The sequence below is a fragment of the Vombatus ursinus genome, unplaced genomic scaffold (genome assembly GCF_900497805.2).
Source record: "Vombatus ursinus unplaced genomic scaffold, bare-nosed wombat genome assembly UNPS02014778.1, whole genome shotgun sequence".
Taxonomy (NCBI): domain Eukaryota; kingdom Metazoa; phylum Chordata; class Mammalia; order Diprotodontia; family Vombatidae; genus Vombatus; species Vombatus ursinus.
Genome location: NW_020954556.1, coordinates 49,896,781 through 49,909,134, shown reverse-complemented (window position 1 = coordinate 49,909,134; position 12,354 = coordinate 49,896,781). Strand labels below are relative to the sequence as shown.

General features: G+C 37.4%; 1 protein-coding gene across 1 annotated transcript in view; it reads left to right on the top strand.

Moving 5' to 3' along the window:
- The window catches only part of CAMKMT (calmodulin-lysine N-methyltransferase), a 502,405-nt gene that overhangs the window by 418,781 nt on the left and 71,270 nt on the right, over nucleotides 1-12,354 (top strand).

Sequence of the window (12,354 nt, the reverse complement as noted above, 5' to 3'; positions counted from 1 at the left end):
CCTTCCTTCCTTCCTTCCTTCCTTCCTTCCTTCCTTCCTTCCTTCCTCTCCCTCTGTCCACATAGGGAATCATACCCTTACTGGCAGATTCTTAGCCCAAAGGAATATAAATTTAGATCACTGAAACCTTGCAAGATATCTTGGGGTTTACAGGCTAGATTTCTTTTTTAAGAACTATGCCTTAAACCCAAATCACTCTGGCTGTCTTTGATTGGCTTACAACAGGTCCCAGCCTAAGCCTCCCTTGTTTGGGCTATGATGGCTCAGAATGAGTGTATATAGCAATTGTTTCTGTTTTAGCAGAAATTCTGAGGATCTTCCCCTCCCACATTGATTTTTTTTTTATGCTCTTTGCCTCATTTCTTATGTAGCCTTAATCACTGAATCAAACTGAGATCTGGGAAAGACCGTAGCCAAGAGGACTTCCAGGAGCCCACGTAATGGAATAAGCAGTAAATCACCATAACTCTCCTATATTTACCTCCAAACAACCATAAAATAGCACCCCCAAACAAATCCTGGAATGGCATAACCAGCAGAAGATGGGGTAAAACAATCTTTGAGCCCAGGAAACTTGGAAGATTATCAGGAAAGGTCTGTCTCACTTAGGTAAAAGGGGAGCACAGTCTAGGAAACATCACAGCAAGCCAGCAACAAGCCCCACCTTAACAAACCAGCAGGAGATCCTGAACTCCAGTGTGGTGGAACAGGCATATACCAACACCAGGAAACCTGTGGACAAAACCCCAAAGAAAAAATCGAGAAAGAACTTATGAAAGGGCTTAAAAATCACATAAGAGAGGTAGAAGAAAAATTTGGAAAAGAAATGAGAATGGTGCAAGAGAATTATGAAAAAAGAGTCAACAGCTTGTAAAAAGTAAATAACTGCTTAAAAAGTAGAATTGGCCAAATGGAAAAGGAGATGCAAAAGTCCACTGAAGAAAACAAATCCTTAAAAAGTACAATTGGCCAAATAGAAAAGAAAATACAAAAGTTAACTTAGGAAAACAGCTCCTTTAAAGTTAGAATTGGGCAAATGGGAGCTAATGACCATGAAACATCATAAATCAATCAAACAAATTCAAAAGAATGAAAAATAGAAGAAAATGTAAAATACCTCATGGGAAAAACAACTGACCTGGAAAATAAATCCGAAAGAGACAATATAGGAATCATTGGACTCCCTGAAAGCCATAATCAAAAGGAGGACCTGGTCTTTCCAGAAATTATCAAGGAAAACTGCCATGATATCCTGGAACCAGAGGGCAAAATAGTCATTGAAAGAATCCACCGATCACCTCAGGAAAGTTATAGACCAATTTCCCAGTGAATATAGATGCAAAAATTTAAATAAAATATTAGCCAAGAGATTACAGCAATTTATCATGAGGATAATACAATCTGACCAGGTGGGATTTATACCAGGAATGCAGAGCTTGTTCAATATTAGGAAGACTTTCAGCATAATTGGCCATATCGATAACAAAATTAACAGAAATCATATGATTATCTCAATAGATGTAAAAAAAAGCTTTTGACAAAATATATCACCCATTTATATTAAAAACACTAGAGAGCATAGGAATAAATGGAATTTTCCTTAAAATGATAAGTAGCATCTATCTAAAACTATCGGCAAACATTGTACATAATGAGGATAAGCTAGAAGTATTTGCAATCGAATCGGGGTGAAACAAAGATGATGCCCATTAATCACCACTGTTATTCAATATTTTACTAGAAATGTTAGCTTTAGAAATAAAAGAAGAGAAACAATTTGAAAAAATTAGAATAGGCAATGAGGAAACAAAGCTATCACTCTTTGCAGATGATATGATGGTATACTTAAAGAATCCTAAAGAATCAACTAAAAAACTACTTGAAATTATTAACAACTTTAGCAAAGTTGCAGGATATAAAATAACCGACATAAATCATCAACATTGCTATATATTACCAACAAAGCCCCAGAAGCAAGAGATAGAAAGAGAAATTCCATTTAAAATCACTGTAGACAATACAAAATATTTGGGAGTCTACTTGCCAAGACAAATCCAGGAACTATGTGAACACAATTACAAAATACTTTTCACACAAATAAAGTCAGATTTAAATAATTGGAAAAATGTCAGTTGCTCAGGTGTAGGCTGAGTTAATATAATAAAAATGACAATTCTACCTAAATTAATTTACTTATTTAGTGCCATACCAATAAAACTAACAAAAATTATTTTATAGAGCTAGAAAAGATAATAACAAAATTCATCTGGAAGAACCAAAGGTCCAGAATATCAAGGGAAGTAATGAAAAGAAATGCAAGGGAAGGTGACCTAGCCATACCAGATCTAAAACTGTATTATAAAGCAGCAACCATCAAAACTTCTTGGTACTGGCTAAGAAATAGAGTGATGGATCAGTGGAATAGGTTAGGGTACACAAGACACAGTAGTCAATGACTATAGTAATCTACTGTTTGATAAACCCAAAGACTAGCATCTGGGATAAGGACTCATTATTTAACAAAAACTGTTGGGAAAACTAGAAAACAGTATGGCAGAAACTAAGCATAAGCCAACATCTTACACTGTATACCAAGATAAGGTCAAAATGGGTACATGATTTAGACAGAAGGGCGGGACTATAAACAAATTAGGAGAGCAAGGAATAGTTTACGTGTCACATCTATGGAGAATAGAAGAATGTATGATCAAACAAGAAAAAGAGAACATTATGCAATGCAAAATGGATAATTTTGATTACATTAAATTGAAAAATTTTTGCACAAACAAAACCAATGCAACCAAGATTAGAAAAGAAGCAGAAAACTGGAAAAGAATTTTTATAGCCAGTGTCTCTGATAAAGGCCTCATTCCTAAAATATATAGAGAACTGACTCAAATCCATAAGAATACAAGTCATTCACTAATTGATAAATGGTCAATGGATATGAACAGGCAGTTTTCAGATGAAGAAATTAAAGCTATCTGCAGTCATGAAAAAATGCTCTAAATCACTATTGATCACAGAAATGCAAATTAAAACAACTCAGAGGTACCACATCACACCCATCAGATTGGCCAACATGACAAAACAGGAAAATGATAAATGTTGGAGAGAGGATATGAGAAATTGAGACACTGATGAACTGTTGGGGGAGTTGTGAACTGATCCAACCATTCTGGAGAGCAATTTGGAACTATGCCCAAAGGATAATCGAACTGTGCATACCTTTTGATCCAGCAATACCACTACTAAGTCTGTATCCCAAAGTGATCATAGAAAAGGGAAAAGGACCTACATGTACAAAAATATTTATAGCAGCCCTTTTGTGGTAACAAAATATTGGAAATTGAGGAGATATCCATCAATTGGGGTATGGCTGAAAAAGCTGTGATGTATGAATGTAATGCAATACTATTGTGCAATAAGAAATGATGAACAGGCAGGTTTCAGAAAAACCTGGAAAGACATGTATGAATTGATGCAAAGTGAAGTGAGCAGAACCAGGAAAACATTGTATGTAGTATCAGCAACATTGTGTGATGGTCAACTATGAATGACTCAGCTCTTCTTAGCAACATAATGATCCAAGACAAGGACAAAGGACTCACAAAAGAAAATGCTATCCACAGCCAGATAAAGAACTGATGAATTTTGAATGAAGATTGAAGCATATTTATTACTCACTTTATTCTTTTTTGTGTTTTTTTTCCTTTTGAACTGTTTCTTCTTTCACAACTGTGACTAATATGGAAATGTGTTTTACATGATGGCACATGTATAACCTATATAAAAATCCCTACTCTTTTCAGAAGAGAAGAGGGAGGGAAAGAAGGAGAAAAATTTGTAAGTCAAGATCTTATAAAAATAAATGCTAAAATTGTCGACACGTAATTGGGGGAAAAGTACTATGTTGTTTTTTTTTTTAAATAAAGACATAAGGAGTATACTTAGGGCCTTCTCCAGTCATCCTTATCTATATACCTTGCCACTGGACCCAGGTAGCTTCGGAGGAGAGAGTGAGGCTGGAGGCTTTTCATAGCTCTCCATCCCTTAAAAGCCCAATTCACTTGCATGTAATGTTGTCACCTTCATGATGTCATGGTCCTCTTTGAAAATGAAGGACAAACAAAGAATGATACCACATTGCTTCAGGGCATGTCATTTCAACTTCTAGTCTTGGCAGCTACATTGGCATGTGTGTGTGTGTGTGTGTGTGTGTGTGTGTACTAGGATACATACATACATATATACATATATAATATATATATACATATGCACAATGTGTGTGTTTGATATATAGTATGTATATGTAAAATATATGCATAAGCATATTTGTGTACATAACAAATACATGTATATCAATGTATGTGTATACATGTGTAAATATACATATGTATGTATACATATACTCTGTAAAGAGCTTTCTAAACCTTGAGGTGCCACAGACATGTTAGCTATCATTATTATTATTATTATTATTATTATTATTATTATTATTATTAGTGCCTCTTGTTGTTGTTGTTCAGTTGTTTCAGACATGTCTGTTTCTTCATGACCCCATTTGGAGTTTTCTTGGCAAAGGTACTAGAGCCGTTAGCCATTTCCTTCTCCAGCTCATTTTACCGTTGAGGAAACTGAGGTGAACAGGGTTAAGTGACTTGTCCAGGGTCACACAGCTAGTAAATGTCTGAGGCCAGATTTGAATTCATGAAAATGAGTCTTCCTGACCCCAGATCCACTGCTTTATCTACTGCGCCACCTAGTTGTCCCCTCTCCTTATTACCTTTGGTTTATTTGTATAGTTTCTATCTATATCTATATCTATATATGTGAATATGTATATGTGTATATAATTTCTTCTAATAGAATATAAGCTTCTTGAGGGCAGAGACAGTTTTACTTTTTTCTTTGTATCTCTAGTAATTAGCCAAGTGCCTAGCATAGAATGAGCACTTAATAAATGCTTTGGTGATTTTTTTTGGTACAGGGTAGAGGGATGCTTTCTTCATTTTGCATTGCTCCATAAAGATCTAGAGTTTTTTATCTCTCATGTTTATAATTTTAATGTCATGACATTCCATTACACTCATACATATGTGTATATATGTATTAGATAGATAGATGGATGGATAGATAGAGAGATATGAGAGAGAAAGACTTGTAGATCACTGATTTTTAGAGCTGAAAGGAACCTAAATCATGGGTGCATGATTTAGGCAAAGTAAGTGACAGGGCAGGATTTGAACCCAGATCCTCTGACTCCAAAGCCAGTTTACTTTTTCCATGTACAACACTGCCTCAATTATTCAGGAACTTGTTATTCAATCTCTGGGTTACCTAATAACCTCTTTGCTTTTCTGTCTTTCTCCTGCTAGGCCATTTTTTTTTCGTAGTTTGTACCTCAGAAGATAAGTTTATAGCATAAAAAGGAGAGCCAAGCCCCCAAAAGATTAATGTAGTTATTTGTTGGTAATTCTAGATAAAGTTTTGGTTGCTCAGAAAGATGAACCCAGTATTTTTATTTCCTTCTCTTCTCTTCCGTTCTTTCTTCCAGTGCCCACCACATACCCATCACACAGACAATAACACAAACACACACATATACACATCATGACTATGGATAACGGAGAGGTGCATTGTATTTGGATATCATTATGGCTTGTTTCCTCCATTAGAATGCAAACTCCATGAGGTAAAAAATTGGTTTTTTGGTTGGGATTTTTTGTTCATTGTTTTTGTTTTGTTTCATGTCTTTCTTGTTTCCTGGGACTTAGCTTGGTGCCTGGCACATAGTAAATATAGTAAATGCTTGTCACATGATTCTCTGGATCACATTGGGAGATTCCCTTCATTCAAACTGAGATATCAAAACTCAGTGATCAGGGGCCCGGAGGCATTGAAGACAATTGAGGTTAGCAACCCTGAGAGTTCAAAGCAGGTCTGGTTTTTAGAATGGAGTATGAAAAAGGGCAAGGGAGGCTGATGATGCCATCAGAACCATGTGTTAGTTAGATATTTATTCTCTAGTCATAGTATGATTTTCCCCTTTCAGTGTGTTGGGTTTTGTAAGAATAGACATAGAAATAGCGATCACTCAGATGTTATCATTAAAATGTATCAACACTGGCAAAATTTCTTCCATTGGAAACACATCAAAAGTACATTTTTATATGTACATATTGAATTGAAATAAGATCCTGGATGTGTCTGTTAGCATGGGAATGTTTCTGAAAACTTTTCAAGAAGTCCTTCTGCAGGCTTTTTTTAAAGGCCTCATGACATTATTGTCAAATAACTTCCTTTCATTCCGTCAGCCTTTAAATGCTTTTAAAAGCATTTTCTGTTCACTACCATGGAAATGCCACTGTTAATGTTCAGTAATGTGGGCTGAAGCATTTTGTATTTTTTGAGAGACCCTCACCTTCTGGAGGCAGCACAATGTCTGGGTCAACTATGTCAATGACATGCCGAAATGCAGTCAGCTTGCAGGAATATGAGTCAGAGTGCATATTCTATCTTGGGGATCCTCGGGCTTATCTCATTCTAAAAGCAAGCCAAGAGGCTTACCTACCTGTCCAAGCCAAAGATGCTTTTCTTTTCATTAAGTTTGCAAAAGCCTTCCCTGCTGTCAACTCAGTGGCTTAGGTGGGAATGTATGGGGGCTTTCCCAGTTGAGCAGCAAGTTTAAGAGAGACCCTCTGACTCCTCTTGATCTGCTGTGGCCTGTGATCCCCAGAGAGGTGAGCATTTGGTCTGAAGTGGGGGAGAGAAAGGTGTTGCCTGCTCAGGGGGCAACTGGTTATGAAGGAAGTGGTGTTGCTACTGACTGAATAGGCTGCCAGCTTCCTTACCTCTGGTTAAATGTGCCATATTCAAACAACTAGTAAATTAGGTGATGGCTGTTGAACATTCTGATGTAGCTTAGGCCTCTTCTCTAATGAAGGGCTGTGGGAAAGGGGTTAAGTGCTAGAATTCAAGATAATTAGAAGCCCCCATTGTTCCCCAAAGGCTCCTCTCCCTATTTTCCTCCTTGTCCCACTCCCCCTCTCCAGATCAGGTAATTGTAGGATCTACTTGGCATCAGACTTGGCAATAACCGTGATTGTTTTTATGTAGACCACAAAGCCCAGCCTTTAAAATAACTCTAAGTTAGCCATTTCACTAATCAACAATTTTGTTGCGAATAGACCAGATCGCCAACTTTTCTCCTCTCCTCAGTACCCAGTTTAATGTGCCACTAAAAAATCAACTTTCAGTGCTTCCCCTAACTCTCATTTGTGTGTTGTGAATTATTAGAAAGTGAGTCTTTGGTGGCTTAAACAGTCTTTCTTTTTGTTTGTATTTTTATCTCTAGCACTTAACATGGCATCTGGCATATAGTAAGCACTTAATAAATGCTTGTTTTCATGTTCCTTCTTTCCCCCTCCCCATTTCCTTCCCTCCTTCCCTCTTTACTTCCTTGTTTCCTTTTTTCTTTTCTTCCTTCCCTCCTTCCTTCCCTCTTTCCTTCCTTCCTCCTTCCTCCTTTCCTTCCCTTCTTCATCCTTCCCTCCTTCTTCCCTTCTTTCTTTCTTTCCCTCCTTTCTTCTCTTAGATAGGGGCTATATTTACTTACTATTGTATATCAGGAGTCCAGCAAGCTTATTTGGTCCCACAACAATAATGGAGTCTGTAGCAAACCTGGCACTTCATTTGAAAAAAAAAATAGAAAATGAAACCAAATGTCCATGGAAACACTAGTAGAATACACTGTTCTTTTCCTCAATAGGATCTGTATTTAACTAATGCTTTTATGGGGCCCAAGGACTTGAAGAGTGCTATTTCTCTCTCTCTCTCTATCTCTATCTCTCTCTCTCTCCCCCCCCCCTCCCTCCATTAAATAAACTCATTTAATTTACACAGGAAACCAAGGAAAGGGAAGCCACATATCCCAGAACAACTTTTAAAAGTGTCCAAATTCATTCCATATGTTTTTAAGAATAAATTATATCTAGAATAAACCATTAATTACAATGTTCTGTGATGCTTTTGTTGGATCAATAGTGTAGCGACTCTAAATGCCACTTTATGTATTCCCTCTCCACAACTCCCATTCTTTTCTTTCTGTGGTAGCGAGAACATAACAGGAGTGCCTTGATTGATTGGTGGAGGCCCTGCTACATTTCAGATGGTGTATGAAAATTGAAGGAGCTCACTGCATGCCCTTATTAAGGGCTATCCATCCACCCTCCCAGTGTGGTTCCAGCTACCCTGTTGATTTCCCTCTGCTCTGAGCAGTCCCAGGGGATTGCTTTACTCCACGTGTGTCTACTAATGCCCAGGGCACCTCATTCTAACTGGCACTCTGTGATGTGATATATATGTGTGGTTAATGCATGTCACAAATTCTAGAGAGTATCCCATGTTGTAACCCTTGCTAAAAATTACATTTTAGAGAGCACACTGGGACACTTAATTCAAACTTGAATTTTGGATAATTGCAAGCATCACCTCTCCCTACCCCAATAAATTTTTTTAATTACTAGAAGCATGTGGAGTCAAATAATTTGAGTTCAGATTTTAAGTCTGGCACTTACTACCTGGGTGACCTTGGGCAAATATTCAACTTCTTTGGGTTCCTTTTTTCCTCATCTATAAAATAAAGTGGTTGGAGTAGATGACCTCTAAGGTCCCTTCTATCTCTAAATCTGTAATCCTATGATACTGTAATAATTGCATCTTCTCTGTCTATAGCATTATACTATCCTATGCACATCTACAGTAAGAGAGGAAGTAAAATACATTGCCACTCTCCCTAGAATCTGATAATGTGAACATATTATTTGGGTACTTTATATGCTTAGATTTCAGCAAGGCATTTAACAGAATCTCACATGTTATCTTAGTGGACCAGATGGATAAATGGAGGCTAGATGGTAGTACAGTTAGGTAGAGTTGGAATTGATTAAGTGGCTGGAACCCAAAATAGTCCTTGATGGATCAGTGTCATCCTGGAAGAAGATCTCTAGCAAAGTGCCCAGAGATCTGTTCTTGCCTCTGCATTGTTCAACATTTTTATCAATGACTTAGATAAAAGCATGAATGGCATACTCATCAAATTTTCAGATGAAATGAAACTTGGTGAGATAGCTGATATAGTGAACAATCAAATCAGGATATAAAAATACCATAAAGGATAAATTGATTGCCAAAATCTAATAAGATGTAATCTAATAGTGATAAATCAAAGTGCTGTACTTGAGTCAAAAAAAATCAGCATCAGAATACAAGATGGGGGAGGTGTGACTGGATAAGTTTATATGAAAAAAAACCCCTAGGGTTTTAGAGAACACATTACTCATGCTCAACATGAATTGGTCCTTCACTTAATAAACATTTAGTAAGTACCTACTCTTTGTCAAACACTGTGCTAAGCACTAGAGACACAAAGAAAGACAAAACATGGTCCCTGCCCTTGAGGAGCTCACAATCTAATGAGAAGAAAACATGTAAGCAACTACACACACAAACTGCACAACTACATACAGGATAAATAAGAAATAATCAATACAGCAAAGATACTAGAATTAAGAGAGATTAGGAAACACAACAGTACAATAGCACAACCCAGAAAAGCCAATGCAATCTTGGATTGCAGCAATATAAACATCATTTTCAGTATGAGAGAAGTGATAGTCCTAGTTTTGCTGCTCTGGTGGGACCACATCTAGAGTATTGTGTTCCATGATAAGCTGGCCTCATCTAGGATGGGCAGGGAACTGGAAACCCAGGAGTACAAAGATTTTTTGAAGGAATTGTAGATGCTTAGTCAGGAGAGTGTGGGAAGGGCAGTGCACAATATGTCTCTTCGAGTATTTGGAGGGCCATTATGTGGAAGATGTAATATTAGGTTTGTTTTGCCTAGCCCCAGAAGGCTTAACTAGTAACAGTGGTCAGAAGTTGTGGAGACTCAAAAGGAAGAAAAATTTCCTGACAATTAGAACTGTTCCTATGTGGAATAAATAGGTTGCCTCATGAAGTAATGAGTACCTTTTCCCTGAAGATATTCCCACCAGGCATACTGTAGAGCAGATTCTTTTTAGGTATGAGTTGGTTTAAACCAAATGATCTTTGATGACCTCCTTCTAATTTTAAGATGCCATGACTTGATGATTTGGTTGTATAGTTGTGTAACTAAGTGTTCTTCCCCCTGCCCCTACACTTGTGTAACTAAATGTTATTTGCCCTGCCTCATTCCCCCCAGATCTTTCTTGAAAGGTCTTTTACTTGTATCACTTTCATTATAGGTTACTGGCACTTGGACCAATGAATTCATTGGCATCACTACTCCCCCTCCCAACCAGAAGTGGAGCACTAGTTTCTAGTTCCAACTCTGCCACTAATTAGTTGTTCACCATTCTGGGCTTCCATTCCTTTAGCTGTTAGATCAAATAAGGAAGTTAGATTAATGGTCTCTAAGATATCTTCTAGCTCTAATGTGCCATGATTCTGACTACTACTTACTAAGTCTTCATTGTTCTTCCCTTGAGTTCCCATGAGCCTTCTTATATAAATTACCTTAAGAATAATTTATGCCATAACAAAAATACTTGTCAGTTGAATCCACTGGACTTTTGTTCCCTTTTTCCCTTCTGTCATCTTGTTCTTTGAAGCAGCCTGTTTTCTCAGTGGTGACAGCTGGGAATGTATCCAGAAAGAAAAAAAAATCTTCTTGCATGTGCCCTCAATGCCAGAGAAGTCAACAGAGTGCCTTGTATTCTCATCTCTGCCATGGCATAACATTCTTATCTTCAGGCCATGGGAAGAACTAGGCTCTGAAGTTGGCTGCCCTTGATTTTTGGTGGGGTCACTTGTGAAGACTAACTGCTGATCAGAGAATTGTGGTGTCTAGAAAAAGGGAGGCAGTAAGCTTACTGTTCTCTGCCCTTGTCACAGCATGGATCCTGGTCTAAAGTAATCACTCAGTGAAAGTTTGTGGATTACTTTGAATTAGACCACAACCGGAGCATTATGTTGAGTTCTGGGTGCCACATTTTAATCAGGACATTGCCGAGTTGTATCACATCCAAAGGAAGGCAATCAGGATAGTGAGGGGACTTGAAACAGCAAAAGATTTGGGGGAGATAGAATAGCCATCTTCAGGGTAATTGAAGGTCTATTTCATATATGTATATGTATACACCCATATGTGTCTATTTATATTTAGGGTTAGACTTGTTCTGCATATATGTTTGTATACATGTATGTATGTGTACATACTATACATACAGCCATATAGATATATATGGTTAGATTTATTCTGCTTGGTTCCAAAAGGAAGAAGTAGACACAATAGGAAAAAGTTGCAAAGTCATATTTAAGGTTGCTATAAAAACAAACTTATTAAAAAATCAAAGTTCCACAGAAGTAGAATGGGCTACTTACAGAGTTAGTGGGAATTCTTCCTCACCGGATCTCTTCAAGTAAAGTCCAAATGGCCACATGCTAAATATTTTGTAGCTCCTCCAGAAGGTAAAGGGATTCTTAACTTGGGGTCTACAGAGCCCTTTGTAATTCTATATATTTTATTTCATGTATTTGAAAGCATAAGAAGGGGTCCATGACACAAAAAAAGCTAAGAACCCCAGAGCTAAAAAAATCTTTGAGTTCCTGTCCAACCCCAGGATTCATTGATTCTGTAACATATTGACATGCGTCAGTTCAGATGCATCCTCCTCCATGAAACCTTTCTTCATATTGCCTACCCGGATGGAAGGGAATCTCTCCTTCCTCAGATCTTTCACAGGACCTTGTCTGGACCTGTACATTCCAATTTGCATAGTAGTTGCTTCCCTTCTTTATTTCCTCCTACTGAATTGTAAGCTCCTTAAAGACAGGCCCCTTGCCTTGTTCATTATCAGATACACTGATTTCTAGCACACTGCCCTGCACAGAATGAGGCATATATACATGATATGTGTTTGATGAATTGATGAATATTTTTCATATACACAGTTAATTATGTAAACACAAGGTTAATCCAATTCAGCATTGAGGCTAACTGCTCAAGCCCTAACTAAAATACAAACTTCTACAGGAAACTTTTCCTAGCACCTTAATTCTAGTAACTCCCCTCCTTTAATTATTTCATATTTTTCTTGTATAGCTTGTTTGTATATATTTCTTTGCCCCCCCCATTAGATTATGGGCTCCTTGAGAGCAGAGATGATCTTTTCCCTCTTTTTGTATTCCTAGTGCCTAGCACAGTACCTGGCACGTAGTAAATGCTCATTAAATGTTTATTGACTACCTGACTGACTGAACAAGTAAGCTGGAAATCCACAATTTTGGAAAAAAATAGTCTTTTAGTTG